Here is a 17,140-nt window from a genome sequence, read left to right as displayed (position 1 = left end):
AAGGATTTTATGCAAAAAAATTACGAAAACAATCCATACATATCACTAATTTTGAAAATCAAATTTGTTTTAGTTGTTGATCTAACTACATGTTACCTACCAAACTCTCACCGGGTGGAAAAGTCCCAACCACAAGTGTGAGAACCTAAAGGAAACTTAGGAAAGCCACCATTGTCACATTAGTGGCTTAACCTCTTGTTAACCCTCATGTCAGCAGGGCTGTATATAAAAACGTTTGCAGTACATATGACCACCATTGTAAGCCCAAGGTCACGAGTCAAAAGCATTGTAACAACCATGTGAGGCTTTGTAGTAGGCATCCCAGACCTATGTGTTATTGTCTGTATCTTGTTGTGTTGGTCAGACCATGGCTAGTCCCTTGAAGTTCATCATGGATTCCTTTCGTCATGTATGGGATTAGAGGGCCTTAGGTGGGCTTACTTGAGGACTCATGGTTATATGGGAACCTGCATTTGTAGGGTTGATCACCAGTGTATGATCCAATCCATCCCACATCAATATGCACCTGTCTTACCACATGGTTAGAATCTATAGAGTTTGTAGGTGGCCTTCTCTTTGGTGCAGTATCTCTCAAACAGCTCTCATGTATGGCAGCCTTATTTTGACAAATTTCACGATTCTTGAGGCAGTACATGGTTCCCAATGCAATGGTCTCAGTGATCAAAAAGTCAACTATTGATTTGGGGTAGCATTGGATGTGCTCTAGCCACGAAATTTGGTGGAGAGGTTGGGGCACATGAGATCTCCAATACCCAGAAAGGGTTTGGGCAGATTCTAAACAGATAAGGAGATATTAAAATAATTAATATTTTTAATGGAGTCCCTAAGTCTAAACTTAGGGAAAATAAATATTAATGTGTATTAATATGAATATGTGTTAGAGTGGTCCAAAAGACATGGATCAAGCCAGATCTAATCTTAGCCATTGATTAGGGACTTAATCTTGGTCGTTGATATGTCAACAAGAAAAGTATAAGAAGAGGCTTGAGGGTCACTTGGAGAATACACCAGAGTGATCAGTCATTCTATTCTCTAGAGCAGGGTTTGCTAAGAGAGACAGAATCAATGATCAGGAGAGCAGCTGAGGGGCATTGATCCAAAACTGCTTTCTTGAATGGAGCTCTGAAATAGAATGTTTTTATGCCCCAACCAAAAGGATTTGTTGTGAAGGGTTATGAACATAAAGTATGCAAGCTTGTAAAATCCTTGTATGGCCTCAAGCAAGTTCCGCGAACCTGGTACAAGAAGTTAACTGAGCATCTTTTGAAACTCGACTTCAAAAATTATGATCTTGATGATGCAACTTTGTTTATCAAGAAAGTTGGCAAAACAGTTGTATATCTTGTGGTGTATGTAGATGATCTTTTGATGACAGAGAACAATGAGAACTCTTTTGCATCCATAAAGAAGGAATTGAGAAAAGGTTTTGAAATGAGAAATTTGGGCTATGTTCACTACTATCTTGGTATTGAAGTAACTCAACATCCAAGATTCCAAATTTTATATTCCTCTCTTAGAAGAAGTACATTGGAGATTTGTTGAACAAGTTTGGCATGGATGAGTGCAATCCTTTGACTACTCCAATGGAACAAAACTTAAAACTCACATGCACTGAAGGAAAAGAATTTGAGGATGCATCAAAGTATAGATAGCTTGTAAGAAGTCTCAACTCCCTGACTACTACCAAACCAAACATTTCATTTGTTGTTGGAATCCTCTCCAGGTTTATGCAAAAGCCTTGTGAGGGACATTGGTCTGCTACAAAAAGAGTTCTCAAGTACTTGAAAGGAACTCAAGACTTTGAACTTAAGTATACACACGTGGGTGACTTCAGCTTTATTGGATACTCTGATTCAAACTTCGATGGAGAAAAAGAAACTAGGGTATATACTTTAGGTTATGTTATGAGTCTTTGATCAGGAGCTATCTCCTAGAGGCCACGCAAACAATCAGTTCCAGTGGATTCCACAACTGAGGCAGAACATGTGGCAGCAGCTGAAGCAACAAAGGAAATTGTGTGGCTCAGGAAAATTCTAGAAGATTTGCAGCAGAAACAAGTGCATTCAACTCCTCTCACGATTGACAACACTTTTGTAATAAAGTTGGCCAAGAACCCAAAGTTCCATGATCGAACAAAGCACATCGATACAAAATACCAATTGATTCGACATCATGTTGAGGACAAGACAATCCATCTATGCCATTGTTCCACAAATGAGCAGATTGCAAACATCTTCACCAAAGCGCTTGGAGGAGAAAAGTTTGAAAGATTCAGAATGATGCTTGGACTCACCAACATCCCTTCAGATTAAGGGGGGAATGTTGACACCTAATCTTTCGGATTAGGTGAATCCATGTAAATATTGTAAATAAGAAAATAAGGAGAATCAAAAGATGAAGAGACACTAGGAGATGAAACCCAAGAGTCTCTCCCGCTATGTATATATTTATGATCAATCTCAACGAAAAACACACAATTCGCTTTGAGGAGTTATCTCCTGGCTTGACAAGAAAAATACCCATGTATTAGATTTCAAAGATTCCTAAAGGCATTATGGGACTAGCATAGATGGCAGATGCCATGGCAAAGCAGATGATGATGTGGCAATGCTAGGAAAGATTTGAAGATTCAAAGGGAGACCTAATTTAGATCATGGCTAGTTTAGCCAAAATGAATGTCAAAATTGATACGGGTGGATATTGATGGCCACCCACCTATTCCATGTAGATCTCCAATCAATTTCATTCGTTTCCTTGATTATAACAACATTTACAATTTTTAGCAGATTTCGATTCCTGAACTTTCGGAGCTGCTTTGACCCTCTAAACGACATTTTTTTGAGGTCTTCAACACTTGCAAAAAATCTTGTAGTACTCAGAGAGATCTTTCCAACGAGGTATCGTACACGCCAAAGGGAGATCATATACCCAAGTTACGACGTCGAGAAGTTGGCTGCCCAACTAACCCAATGGGGCTCACAAACTCTTGGCGTTCCATCTCCTGGGGTTAGGGTTTTGGTTGTTTATGGTTTTCCCTTGTTGTTCAATAATAAAAAGGCCTTTGAGCCTCATTGTAACACAGTTCAGAGGCATGTAGCCACCACATCTCTTCTCAAAGATAAGCTACCATCACCCGAGCTAGTTTATTTCCATTCTGTATGTAAGCATATTTCAATTCCTTGATATTAATGAAATGAAGTTTTATTTCTACTGCATCTCAATGTTTATGTTTGTATCTGTATTCTATTGCGTTCCTGTATAAGGCCAGATCAAGAATAGTAAAAAAGTCAAGAGCATTGGAAATCCAATGAGAAGGTGGCCAAGTTGAGTTATTCATGTGCCAAAGACAAGAAAATCAACCAAGTCAAACCTCCAAGTCAAATCATACCACTAAAGAGACCAAGTCGAATTTCCTCAAAAGGAAATAAGTGGAACTTTGAGCTACTATTGTGTACTATTTTCCTTCTTTGACTGTATCGGGCAATGAGCAAAGGGATTTGTGCACTAAAATAGGAAACTGAAGCCAAGTCGACCCCTTGGTAGGCAAATAAAAAAATTGTAATGTAATATATTATAAAAAATTACTAAGTCTCCAACTTGTGGATGACCAGTAACTATAATTATTTGAAGAGTCTAACTCATTGTTAGTTGGTCATTATCTAGTCATTAAAAATGTCTTATAAAACGCTAGCCTCCACTCTTGTAATAATTGTTATTGTCATATGAGATTAATACCATCATTATAATAAAAAGAGCTCATTTTTGCAAACCCTTGTCCATATTTTCATGTTCATTGTGTGGGGTGGCTTTTATAGCGTATATTTTTTGTTTATCAAATTGTATTATCCTCGATATAATCTAGTAACTTTTTCGATGCAAGTAAAACTATACAAAGTTAACAAGTTGAGCCACTGAGGGGCTACGAATCAGAGGACAAACTAGGGGGAATCCCCACCATCTTCTCTTTTTCTGTAAGTGGATCACCTCAAATAGTTGAACCATTTCGAAGGGGAGCTTCAATTTGGGGAAAGTTTGTATTCATTGCTCCCTCAATTTGAAAACTAGCGAACACCCTAAAAGGGGTTATTAGTTTCTCTAAAAACCCAGCTACTAATTTTTGGAAATTACAAGTAAATAACTGAAACTGAAATTTAACTTCTTCCACAAATATGTTGAGTTTTATCTAACTGAACATGTAGTGGAAATTTAACAAGAAACCTAGAAATAAAAACACAATCACATCACCATAAAGACACAAAATTTACCCAGGAAACCCAACATTGGAAAACCTGCTTGTCTAGTGGCTTATATTAGGGTGGCCTCAGCAAATAGAAAAATTTAGAGGAAAATTACATCTGGAAGGAAGACCTTCCTTATTATTTTCTCCCTGAAATCTACTCAACCATGCTAGAAATCGACCCAAAACGTGGCCCTCTTACGCAGGTTGCACTGTAGCAGTCTGTACAGGTCATAAAACCTCTTAGGTGTGCCTATTTTGCGCAAGTGCTAAGTGTTGGGCACTTGTATTGCTATCCCTCAACATTTACACACTTCTCTATTATTTTTACACTGATGAAGCCTACTTTTTGTTGTAGTTGTGCTGCCCTAATTTCTAAAGGCTTCACTAAACAATCTAATGCATACTAAGCTCCATGTTGCCCTTTCTCCCTCTCAAATCAACTTGGGCTGCACAATTGATCTCAATGGTTGAGAATCAAAAGATCCAGGGGCTGAGATTGATTTGCCGCCCACTTAGGAAAAATTAAATATTTCCTAAGTCAAACATTAGAGAAAAAAAACTATTGTTAGTGGAGTTTTGGTGGGTCCCTTGCCAGATTTAGCGCACCTCCAAATCTAGTTGGACCACTTTCTCTCTAACTTCAACACTCCCTCTTAGAGAGGAAGTGGTTCTCCACAATACCAACTTATCTCTGTGAAATACAAAGTTGCCCTTGGGCAAAGCCTTAGTCAAAATATTTGTTGTTTGCTCTATTGTAGGGACATACTGAAGTTGGATCTTTCCCTTCTGCACACAATCTCTAAGATAATGGTACTTGATTTCAATGCGCTTGGATCTGTCATGAAACACTGGATTATTAGAGAGCTTGATACAGCTCTAACTATCGCAGTGAAACACTGTTGGTTCCAAACTCTTACTAAAGAGTCCTGCAAGTAACTTTCTCAGCCAAATGGCCTCACAAGCTGCCATACTAGCAAACATGTATTCAGCCTTTGCTAAGCTCAGTGTTACTGATCTTTCCTTCTTGTTGAACCAGGAAACAACTATTGATCCTGTTACCCACCAGCAGCAGGTGAACCCTATAGGAGAAATTTTCTCCTAGATTTGTCTTCAACCAATAGCTAGCAACCCCTTGCAACCACCAGATAGCTCTATGTGCCACCATTTTCCACCACCTAAGGCAACCATTTTGTACCCTCGCCCATCTGCAATGATTGTATGTTTGAAGATGGGCCTTCCAACCTCAAAGGTATGACTTTTCATTACGCAATTGGGTGTTTATTCTTGCTTTTCTTGGGCATATTTGGACATGGATTAGTGGGGGGGTTTGGCGAAAAGAATGGGCTTGGAATGTACTCTTGTTCCCTTGTCCCACTTGGTGGTTAATCTTGTATCCTAGTCCATGGGATCTCCTCTATTGGTTACTAGCTTTAGGAGTGGCACTACATGGGAAACCCTGATTTCGGTTGCGTGGCGCCACTTCTCGACACCATATATCTCGCTCCACTCTGCTCATTATAACCCCTTTTCACACTTTTCCCATCTAGATCCACATTTGTCCATTGGGTCCACAAGGTGTTAGCCTCCCCCTCCCCTTGTCCACACTTTGGGTCGGGCATGGAACGATGCCCTGGAGGTTGATGCAGCTAAAAAGAAAGTTAAAAGCATAATTTGGCCACTTATAATAGGAAATGTACCACAAAATGCAAAATATGGTCAAGACATAAAAATTTAGCACATGGGAAAAAGCCAAGCATGAGCACTACCCCCTATCACTATGGCCATCACCCTGGTTCCTAGGGACCCTATGAGTGACCCCTACATCATTAAGGAACCAATGATTGTCCCAACCCTTGGTGGGCGTGAACTACCCAACCTTTAGGGGGTAATCACTACTTCATCATATATGCTCTCATCCCCCGGAGCCCCGAGTAGTAGAAGAAAGAAAATTCAATAAAAGGAAAAAGGCATATGAATAATGGCGGAAACACAAAGGTTGGGGTAACTCGTGTACCACGATTGCTCCCTCTTACATTCATATACCCAAGGTATGGGCATCCCTCATTCTAGCTTCCCTTGTATCATGGCATGTGGCTTGGAGATTTCCCTATCACTCCACTCTATTCCATTATCATTTCACGTGACACCTGCCATTTGATGGATGTACCATGGACATGTTACTCCCTTAGAGGTTGAAACCACTTAATAGAGTCCTTTATTAACCTCTCTTATTGAGTAAGGAAACACCTATATATTTTGAAGCCCATTTGGAAGGGAATGCCACTATGAAGTGTCTACTTCTGCCCTTGATTAGCAAGCTTATTTACTCAATTGCACTAATGATTAATTGTATTGGAAGGTGAGGAGACGCCTTGGATTTTATATAAGAGAGTCATAATGGTCCAAGCCCTCTAGAGGGTCATAATGGCACTAGTAGGGTGAGCGTTGAGAGCCATGGGCCTCCACAATCACAGAGCATCCATTGCCATACCATGGGCTTATTTAGCACCAGAAGATGTTTTGCTTGGAAATCAAGGAGCCACCCCTTGATCATCGTTTTTGGAGCCCTCATCTTCATCATGGCACTTAGAGGACTCATTTAGGCCTTCTAGCGACCCATCTTAACCATTATTCTATCATTTCGGCTAGCTTTGGATGGCTTGTTTTTCATTTTTTGAGCTATTTGGTGGGCTTGTCACTAAAACGCTTGATATTTGCACATTAAAATATTTTTAGGGGCCTAATTAGGCTACTTAGACAAATTCGAACTTGTGAAAGGCTCATATAAATTAAAGAGTTCTCATTTGTACTTGATCATCATCATTTGGATTTCGATCTCTCTTGTAAAATAATTTGGACCTGCAATTGTTGGACGAAATTGGATGTTTTTGATGCATTTTGATGTGTGGGAATTTTGCTATCTTGTCTTGGAGCTTCTATTTGCAAAGTTGATGGATGGATATATTCTCATTATCTTGTAAGTGCCATTTGATGCTATATTTTTACATTGTTACATGTCTAATGTATGGAATATCATGTCATGATCTTGTATGTGCCCTAATTTAATGTGAATTCATGAAAACACTGAGATTATTGAAGTATTGCATGCATTACTCATAGATAATGTGAATGAATGTTCCTAGAGGCTCATTTTGCATATTGCATCCTTGAATCTCCATCAATCTTTGTCAAACGAAGTATAAATATCTATTGTAGCTGAGTTGTTGCCTCTTTTATTATCTCAAAAATAAGTTCTCCACAGTATTCTTACGGCAAATATCGAAATATATTCTACTGCAGCCTTCACAATTAAAACATTGCAGAAAGTAAATGTAAGGAAAAATATTAGCACAAATACAATCACAATGACAGTTATTTTTGAGCAATTGTCCCCGAAACCTAATGTGGGAAAACCGATGCCGCAAATGACGGTTTTATTATTCTTTAGCAAATTCTCATGTACAAATTACAGCCAACAAAATAGAAATGAGAAATTTTACAAACACTTCTTGACCAAATTCTACCCCAGTGTTGATTTGGGGTAGCATTGGATGTGCTCTAGCCACGAAATTTGGTGGAGAGCAATGTTACTTGGGAGCAGGAGCGGGAGCGAGGAGCGGGAGCGGAAGCGGGAGCGGAAGCGGGAGCGGGAGCGACCATTTTCAGAAGCTCTCGGTTTGGGAGCGAATCGGGGAGCGATTTTTTAAAAATATATTTATTTTTTATATTTTTTAATTTTTGATACATATATGTCAACAAAAACATGTAGAATGATGAAATAAACATAAAAAACATAAAAAAACATAAATTGATCATTGAACCATATCACATCAATCATCTAGAAATTATAATCGTCATCAACCATGTCCACAAGTTAGTAAAATACATATTACAACTGCAACATATTGAGTCTTATAAATCATGATTCATCAAATTCAATATTAAAGTTTCAACTTCAAGCTTTCAGAATTGAAAATTCAATAACATTTATCATCATTGATCACCAAAGTAACAAGTTGTACTTGTAAGCCAAGTTTAACCATTACAAGAAGTAATATCGAAGATATTTCTAAGTCCTAACTTCTAACTGTTAACATGATATGAAATGTTAAAAATTTATAAAATGAAACATGAATAATGAGATGAAATGAAACAACTTTAGTCTTTCACAAAGCATCATATTCATAATTCACAATCATTACCAATGAGTTATAATTGCCAAGGCCCAACTTCAAACTTCAAATTTTCATTGTCACAGTGATATAATGTTTACAAAAAATATCATAATGTCATAATGATATGAAAGAGTCAAGAGTCAAGAGTCAAGGACTCAAAACTCAACAGTTATGAAAACTAAAGTCTAATAGAAACTAAAAAAGACAAGTAAACTGTAAATCTACAAGTGGCCCTTGCCACGAGAGTCTCCAGGAGTATAAGCAAGTCGTGGTGGTCTTCTAGGAGTCTCCCGCACAGACCGACGACCAAAACTAGAGCCTCCACGTGAGGGTGTCGATGGAGGTGGCGACAGCAATGGAACAAGACTCGGGCCCCGAGCACTGCTACTGGATGGTGGAGGTGGAGGTGGCATGGCTGCTGCAGCTGCTTCATTTTCATCCCGTACAAGCTCCTCTTCTAGTTCTTCAATATGTACAATGCCATCCTCCAAATTGTCGTCCTCAGGGTGATTGTCCCAAATTTTATATGTGGGATCTTCATTAGCCCGATCACAGTAATGGCTCAACAACCTCAAGTTGTAGTGCACATAAACCAAGCTTTCTGCTCGGTTTTCGTTGAGTCTGTTTCTTTTCACATTATGTATATAACTGTAGGTGCTCCAACACCTCTCTGCAGAAGAAGAATTTACAACCTGTGAAAGAACTTTTTTTGCCAATTTTGGCAAAAGTCCGTGGCCGCCATATGTTTCCCACCATGTGAGAGAATCAAATTTATCTTTGTCGTCCATTCCATGGAAGTTACCATACAAACCACTGCCAGTGAAGTATCTGCCTATTTCAAGGCGCACAGCTGCACATTCCTCCCTTTCAGGCACCAACTTTTCTAATGCTTCCAGATATCCTCTAGTTACCTCTCGATCTAAATGGGGTTTGGTCCTAACATCACCCCCTGCTGCAGGTTTGCCCAACCAAGATTCTGAGTAGTATTTTGGCGTAAGGATATACGCCAAGCAATGTAGTGGAAGGTTAAGCCTATTCCACCGTTCACACACACAATCATGAATCAGTTTGTACAAGTTGGGATCTTTATTATGAACAATGTCTTTTATTTCCCCCAACATGGTATCCATTTGCTCATACACCTCGCCAATCACTGGTTTGTCTGTATCTGCAAACCGAATCATGTTATAAATTGGCTTGGTGAAATCCAATACCTGTCTCACAGTTGTCCAAAACTGCCCATCAAGAGCGGCCTCCTCCACCGTTTCAAAACCTGCCATGTCAGCTACATTTGTAGCCCTTTCCTTTAACACCTGCCAATGTGGACTTGATACCATGCTAGCTAATGCCTCTCTTACCTTCAAAAGGCGCCTGAAGGTGAGGTAATAGCTACCAAATCTAGTCCTCGCAATCTTCAGCAACTCCAATCTCGAGTGACTGCGGAAAAGGCCATGGGTATTGCTATGATTTGTAATAAATTTTATCATTTTTTTTCCTTTCTTGTACAAATCACCAATCCATTGGTATTGTTCATTTTTGTTTTTGACAATATCATGCAATAGAAGGTACAATGTGTGAACCAAACATCCAGACCAAAATATGTTCGGGTATTTATCCTCAATAATTGCTCCCGCTGCCTTACAATTAGGAGCATTATCAGTGATGACTTGGATGACATTGTATGGGCCAATACGCTCAATTGTTTCAAGCAATGCTTCTGCAATGTTGATAGCGGTCTTGAACTTGTCTGAGTAATCATGTGCAGCTAGAAAGATGGGACCACTTCGGGACACAGCAACAACACTTATCAATGGCTTGCCTTTTACATTTGTCCATCCATCAGATACAATGGACACCCCATTGTTAGTCCAAGAACTTGTCATTTTATTCAAAGAATGTGATATTTTTGCTTTTTCATGATCAAGGCCAACAGTTCTTGCCTTGTCATACCCAGGGCTCTTGTATCCTTTAGGGGCATCATTTATCGCAGAAACCATTTCGTGCCAATAAGGTGAGCATAGAACATTGAATGGTATCCCACATGCATAGAGGAACCTGTAAACTTTTGAATCCACATCATTCCTACACCCCTCATCAATGAAATCTGATATGGTTCTACGCCTCAAAGATGATGACCCTGTGCCTCCATGTCCATATCCACTGCCTTGGCCTGAGGATGCTGAAGGAGTTCTTTGTGAGCTTGGTTCAAAGAAACCCCTTGATCTTTTTGTTCTGTATTGGGCTTCCTCCTCTTCCTTTATGTATTTGGCTCTATCTGCTGTTGACACCGCTGCACAAGTTTTGATTCCTATTTGTTTCTCTCCATCCCATGGCCTTTTCCCGCAAAGGTGTCTTCTAGCACGGGTGTATGAACCTGTGTAATCAGTGTTGCAATGGGGGCAATGAAATTTAGTGGTTCCACCCCCTCTCCCTGTTTCAGCCCTTTGAACATATTTCCACAGTGGAGTTTGGTCTTGTTTAGTTTTTTGAGGGTCATGTTCACCCTCCTCCACCTCCTCCTCACTGGGGTTTTCACCCATTTGACTTCCTCCGGCTTCTTCATCCACCTCTTCAGTTTCAGGCCCCCTCCGTTTCCTACTCTCCACCACCATAATAACCATAAAAGGGATCAGGAAGAGGAAAATGCCAATAAATATCCCCAGGTCCATGGTGTTTGATGTTTGTAGGGTTTGAGTCTTGAATCTGCAGGATAATTTAGTTTATTGGGATTAATTCATTTAATTTATTAATTTAATTTAAATACATGATCTTTAAACTCAAAGAGCTAAATTAAACTAACCAAATTAACTACCTAACCAGCTAAACTAACTAAATGATTAAGTTACTTACCTCTGCAGGCTTGCTCCTCGCTCCTTGGCACTTGCTCCTCGCTCCTTAGCTCTGGCTCCTTGCTCCTCAGCTCTTGCTCCAGCTCTCAATCTCTTGCGCAAGCTCTCAATCTCTTGCTCAATCAAGTTGAAATGAAATGTTTTTGGCCCATTGGGCTTATAAAATATAAAAAAATTTCTAAAATTTTGGGAATTTTCGGGTCCGGCGGATTTTTTTTTCCGCCGAACAGCTCCCGGTCCGACTAAAATCGCTCCCGGAACGTTTTTTAATGTCCGGGAGCAATCAGGGAGCGATCGCTCCCCGATCGCTCCCGGGCATTAAAAAACGCTCCGGGAGCGCGGGAGCGATCGCTCCCTGAGTCGCTCCCTAACAGACCAGGGAGCGTAAATTTTTTTACGGGAGCGATTTTGGGAGCGCGCTCCCGAGCCGCTCCCGCCCGGAGCGCGCTTCGGGAGTGGGTTCGAAGGGGGGGGGGGGGGCGCTCCCCCGCAACACTGGTGGAGAGGTTGGGGCACATGAGATCTCCAATACCCAGAAAGGGTTTGGGCAGATTCTAAATAGATCAGGAGATATTAAAATAATTGATATTTTTAATGGAGTCCCTAAGTCTAAACTTAGGGAAAATAAAATATTAATGTGAATTAATATAAAACTGAGTTAGAATGGTCCAAAAGTCATGGATCAAGACAGATCTAATTTTAGTCGTTGATTAGGGACTTAATCTTGGTCATTGAATTGTCAACGAGAAAAGTATAAGAGGAGGCTTGAGGGTCACTTGGAGAACATACCAAGTTGATCAAGAATTCGATTTTCTGGGGCAGGGCTTGCTGAGGAAATCGAAGGAGTGATCAGAGTTGCAGCTGAGGGGCAATGAATACAAAAGCAAATAAGTAGAGAGGGTACCGACAGCATCAGCGCAGAAGCCGGGAAAGAGGGACGCAGAGCCAGCTAGAGGCCACACAGAGGCAGCCAGAAGCCACGCAGAGGCAGCCAGGAGTTGCGCGGTGCCTGAAGAGAGCCTGCGTGGGTGACGCAGAGGCTCCAGAGGCTAACGTGGAGCCTCCAGAGGCTGACGCAGGGCTAGTTGGGCCAAAGAGGCTGACGCAGTCCTTAGAGGCAGACACTGGGAGATTTCGTGGGGGGCAAATTGGAGTTGAGAGCTGTGGGATTGTTCATCCGGGGTTTTTAGCCGAAATATCTGTCTCCAACTGAGAGGTACTACTGCCGAGAGAATTCTCTGTTGGGTGAGCCATTTCTGGCACCCAGATTGTATTCTCCAACTGAGAGGTACTACTGCCGAGAGCATTCTCTGTTGGGTGAGCCATTTCTGGCACCCAGATTGTATTCTGAAACTACTTAATAATAAAACCCTCAGATAGTTATTGTAATGACCCATTTCGATCTATAAGCAAAAGAGTATTAGCATGCATACGATGTATGCATATGATAGCTACATATGCACACATCGCATGCCTCACACTAGTATACTTAGTAGGAAAATATTTAATTAAATGAAAATGGACTAAATACTAAATTATTGAGAAAAGAGATTCTACACTCAAATATACATATTAAATACCTTGTACTTACCAGGTTGTTAAATAAAATTTACAATTTCAATCCTTATAATGTAAATGTTGATCATTATAGACTTGAGTTATAAGTCATATTATTATTAAAATATATATATATATAAGTTAAAGTTTTAAATTAATATAACAAAATATGATATATATATATATATATATATATAAAATAATTATTGATTTTATTATTATAATTTTAACTTTATAAGAATCAAAAAAATCATTTAAATGTAACTACATCAATCATATCAAACTCAAAACACACCCCATCTCCCATTACATATGAAAGCCTTAGTTGTCAAATAAAGTCGAATAAAATCTAAATGAAGGCAGTGGAAGAAGGTGGTGACTGCCTGCAAAGAGTATTTATTCCAAGCACCCTGAGGTAGAAGGGATGGGCTGGGAAGGAAAAGAATATTTAGAGTGGGAGATTGAATTTTGTGCGGAGTATCTGAGTCGAAATTTTAGGATTGAGCAATTATTCTTTAGGCTTTTGGACACGAGGGACCAAAATAATCCAAATAAGAAGTATTTTGGAGCTGAGTACCAAGGCTATGCTCAGCTTGGCTAAAAGGATTTAGTCATTTGGCATCAGAAGTAATTGGAGATATATCAGCAAGGAATTGACATCAAACCAGGAAACCAGGTATGAAAATGTGAATTAAATTGATGAATTATGCATAGACTGTAATTGACTGTAATGGTGTAAATTCTGTAGAAATTAATGGTTGTTGTAGTTATCAATTCTGTAGAATTTAATTCATAACCGCAAGGAACCATCTTTCTTCTTGACAAAAATTACAGGAGTTGTTGTCTTTTCAAAAATTGATTTATGATCAGGCTATCAGCAGCTAAGGATTACAGAAAGCAATATTTCTAAAACTGCATTCCGAACACGCTTTGGGTATTATGAATTCATTGTGGTACCATTTGGGTTAACTAATGCACCAGCAGTGTTCATGAACCTTAAGAACAACGTTTTCCGCAAATATCTTAATCAATTTGTACAAGTTTTCTTAGATGATATTCTCATCTACTCCAAGAATGAGAAAGAGCATGAAGATCATTTACAGATAGTATTATCCTACCTTACAAAACATCAGTTATATGGAAAGTTATACAAGTGTTCTTTTTTTCAGAAAAAAGATTCATTACTTAGGTCATATCATATCTAGTGAAGGAATCTCAGTAGATCCTGAGAAGGTAAAAGCAATCATGGCATGGCCAATACTGAAAAATGCATATGAAATGCGAAGTTTTATGAGTTTAGTCAGTTACTACCAAAGATTTGTGGAAGGATTCTCCAAAATTGCCAAGCCAGTTACAACCCTCCAATGTAAGGGTGTTAGGTATGAATGGACTGAGGAATGTAATAAAGCATTCTTTGAACTTAAAAGATTGCTGACCAGTGCACCAATCTTGCGAGTCCCTGATATGGACAAAGATTTTACTGTATTTATTGATGCATCGAAGCAGGGATCAAGTGCAGTATTAACGCTGAATAGAGGAGTAATAGCATATGCTTCAAGAAAGTTAAAGCCTCATGAAGAACTCTACGCCACTCACGTTTTAGAGTTAGCCGCTGTAGTACTAACTTTAAAGATATGGAGACACTATCTAGTAGGGCGAAGCTTTATGCTTAAAAACAACCATCAAAGTCTACAATATTTATTTACTGAATGCTAGACAAAGACGATGGAGTGAATTCCTAAGTGAGTATGACTTTGGAATATCTTACAATAAAGGAAAAGAGAACGTAGTGGCAGATGCTTTAAGCTGAAGACCTCGAATATTTTCCCTCATACTTATCAAAGTACACTTAAGACAACAAGTACTAGAACATCCATAAGAGATAGTTGGTATTTAACGGTAAGATCTAGTCTTGACAGTAAAAATCAAAAGAACCTAAGTTTGAGGGGTATGAACTAGAAGATGATGGAATCTTACAATTTCATGGAAGGATGTATATTCCTAATAATGGGGATCTCCGAGAAACCATCCTTAAGGAAGCCCACAGAGCAGTGTATTGTGCACATCCCGGGGTAAAAAAAACGTATACTGATACCAAGAAACTCTTCTTCTGGACAGGCATGAAACGTGATATCATTCAATTCATTGCAAAATGTCTTGAATGTCAGTAAGTGAAAGTTGATCATTGTCACCCAGCAGGTCTCCTACAACCTCATGACATTCCTATGACCAAATGGGAGATCATTTCTATGGATTTTATCACCGGGCTACCTCTTACTTTACAAAGACACAATGCTATTCTAGTGGTAGTGGATAAATTAACGAAAAGCGCCCATTTCATTCCCGTAAGAGATACTTACGAAGTTGTTGACGTAGCTCGAGTATTCATAAATGAAATTATCAGATTTCATGGAATACCTAAGAAGATCATATCAGATAGAGACTCGCGATTCACTTCAAGATTCTGGACTTGTATGCAATTAGCCTTAGGAACTCAAGTAAATTTAAGTACAGCTTATCATCCTGAGACTGATGGGCAAACAAGAAGGGTAAATCAAGTACTAGAAGATACATTAAGGATGTACGTTATGGATCAGCAATCACATTGGGAAAAGTACTTATCCTTAGTCGAATTTGCATACAATAACAACTATCACAGTTCAATCGGAATGCCTCCATTTGAAGCATCATATGGCAGACCTTGCAGAACACCGTTAAGTTGGAACAGGTTAGAAGATCGGGTGATAGTAGGACCAGAATTAATCCAAGAGATGGAGGAACAAGTAAAACAAATTAGACAACGGTTAAAAGAAGCATAGGATAGACAAAAGAGTTATGTTGATGCTCACAGGACAGATAGGAAGTATGAAGTGGGATATCAGGTTTTTGTCCGCATCAAACCAAATAAAAGCACTATCCGATTTGGAAAAGGGACAAAGTTGTCACCCCGATTTATCGGACCATTTAAAGACCTGAAAAAAGTTTGACCTGTCGCCTATCGTCTTGCACTGCCACCTCACTTGCATAAAGTTCATAATGTATTTCATGTATCTGTATTAAGACATTACATAGCTGACAAATCTCATAACCTTCAATGGAAGGAACTGCAGGTATTGGACGAGGGAATCATTTCGGTCGAACCATTATGTATACTGGAACGTAGGTTTCAACAGCTCGGAATCATCTGGTAGACCAAGTTAAGGTCCAATGGGACAAGTATAGCCCTAGATCGGCTACTTGGGAAGATACAAAAATCATATGTCAAAAATACCCCAACTTGTGTCAATTTTGAAGAACTTTAAGTTATATTTTGTATATATTTACTTTACTTTAAATAAGATACTCAAAACCATTTTGGAAGGATCACATATAAAAGTAAATTTTTATGTTACCGAAATATGATATATGTTATCTATTTAATTCTACTGGTACGTGGATACCAAGATGAAATATATTATTTAAATTAACTTTACTGAATTATGGATACCAAAATGAAGTTCAATATTTGATTAACTTTGCTATAAAATCTAAATCATGAATTATGATATGAATTAAGATATCTATAATTTTGTTTCATTTATGCATATTGATATGATTAATGAGATAGAAATAAAAGAATGATTACAATTTGAATATGAAAGCCAATAACATGAGCAAGACATGACCAAGTATGTTATACTATAGATAACAACATGTATGAACTATACAGAAACTGTTTATTTTATATATATTGATGCATATGTTATAATATATAGACAAGTGTTTACATTGCAGATATCATCGTTACCAAATGACTACGTGATGACAAAAGCTCCAAGAATAATTGAGACTCAATGAGATTCCATGATAGGGTGTTAACCCTGGTCCCACTAGGAGGGGTGGAGGTATTGCTCACCGTTTATCCTCCAAAACTTGGAGTCATGGGAGGACTGTGCGAATCACGCTCCCCTAGATGTGTGATGATGACTGTCAGATGCCTACTGGGCAATCAGGTCGATATAATTGACGCTGACACCTTGAGAGCCTATGAATAGTTAGTCAGTATAGCTGACGCCATGGCACATTACAATTTCAATCCTTCTAAAGTAAATGTTGATCAATATAGAGTTGAGTTATAAGTCATATTATTATTAATATATATATATATATATATATAATTATAAGTTAAAGTTTTAAATTAACATAACAAAATTTGATATATATATATATATATATATATATAATTATTGATTTTATTATTATAAATTTAACTTTATAAAAATTAAAAAAATCATTTAAATGTAACTATGTCAATCATA

The 17,140-nt window shown here is 38.6% G+C and overlaps 1 protein-coding gene across 3 annotated transcripts in view; it reads right to left on the bottom strand.

Moving 5' to 3' along the window:
• Nucleotides 1-17,140, bottom strand: part of LOC149155773 (protein TIC 62, chloroplastic-like) — a 306,905-nt gene that overhangs the window by 163,086 nt on the left and 126,679 nt on the right. The gene's annotated exons all lie outside the window — the stretch shown is intronic.

Source organism: Pinus tabuliformis, chromosome 9 (genome assembly GCF_031772625.1).
Source record: "Pinus tabuliformis cultivar Carrire ecotype Pingquan chromosome 9, CPIR1, whole genome shotgun sequence".
In the NCBI taxonomy this organism is placed as follows: domain Eukaryota; kingdom Viridiplantae; phylum Streptophyta; class Pinopsida; order Pinales; family Pinaceae; genus Pinus; species Pinus tabuliformis.
The sequence above is the reverse complement of the archived record's forward strand: the minus strand, read 5'-3'. Positions and strand labels throughout refer to the sequence as shown.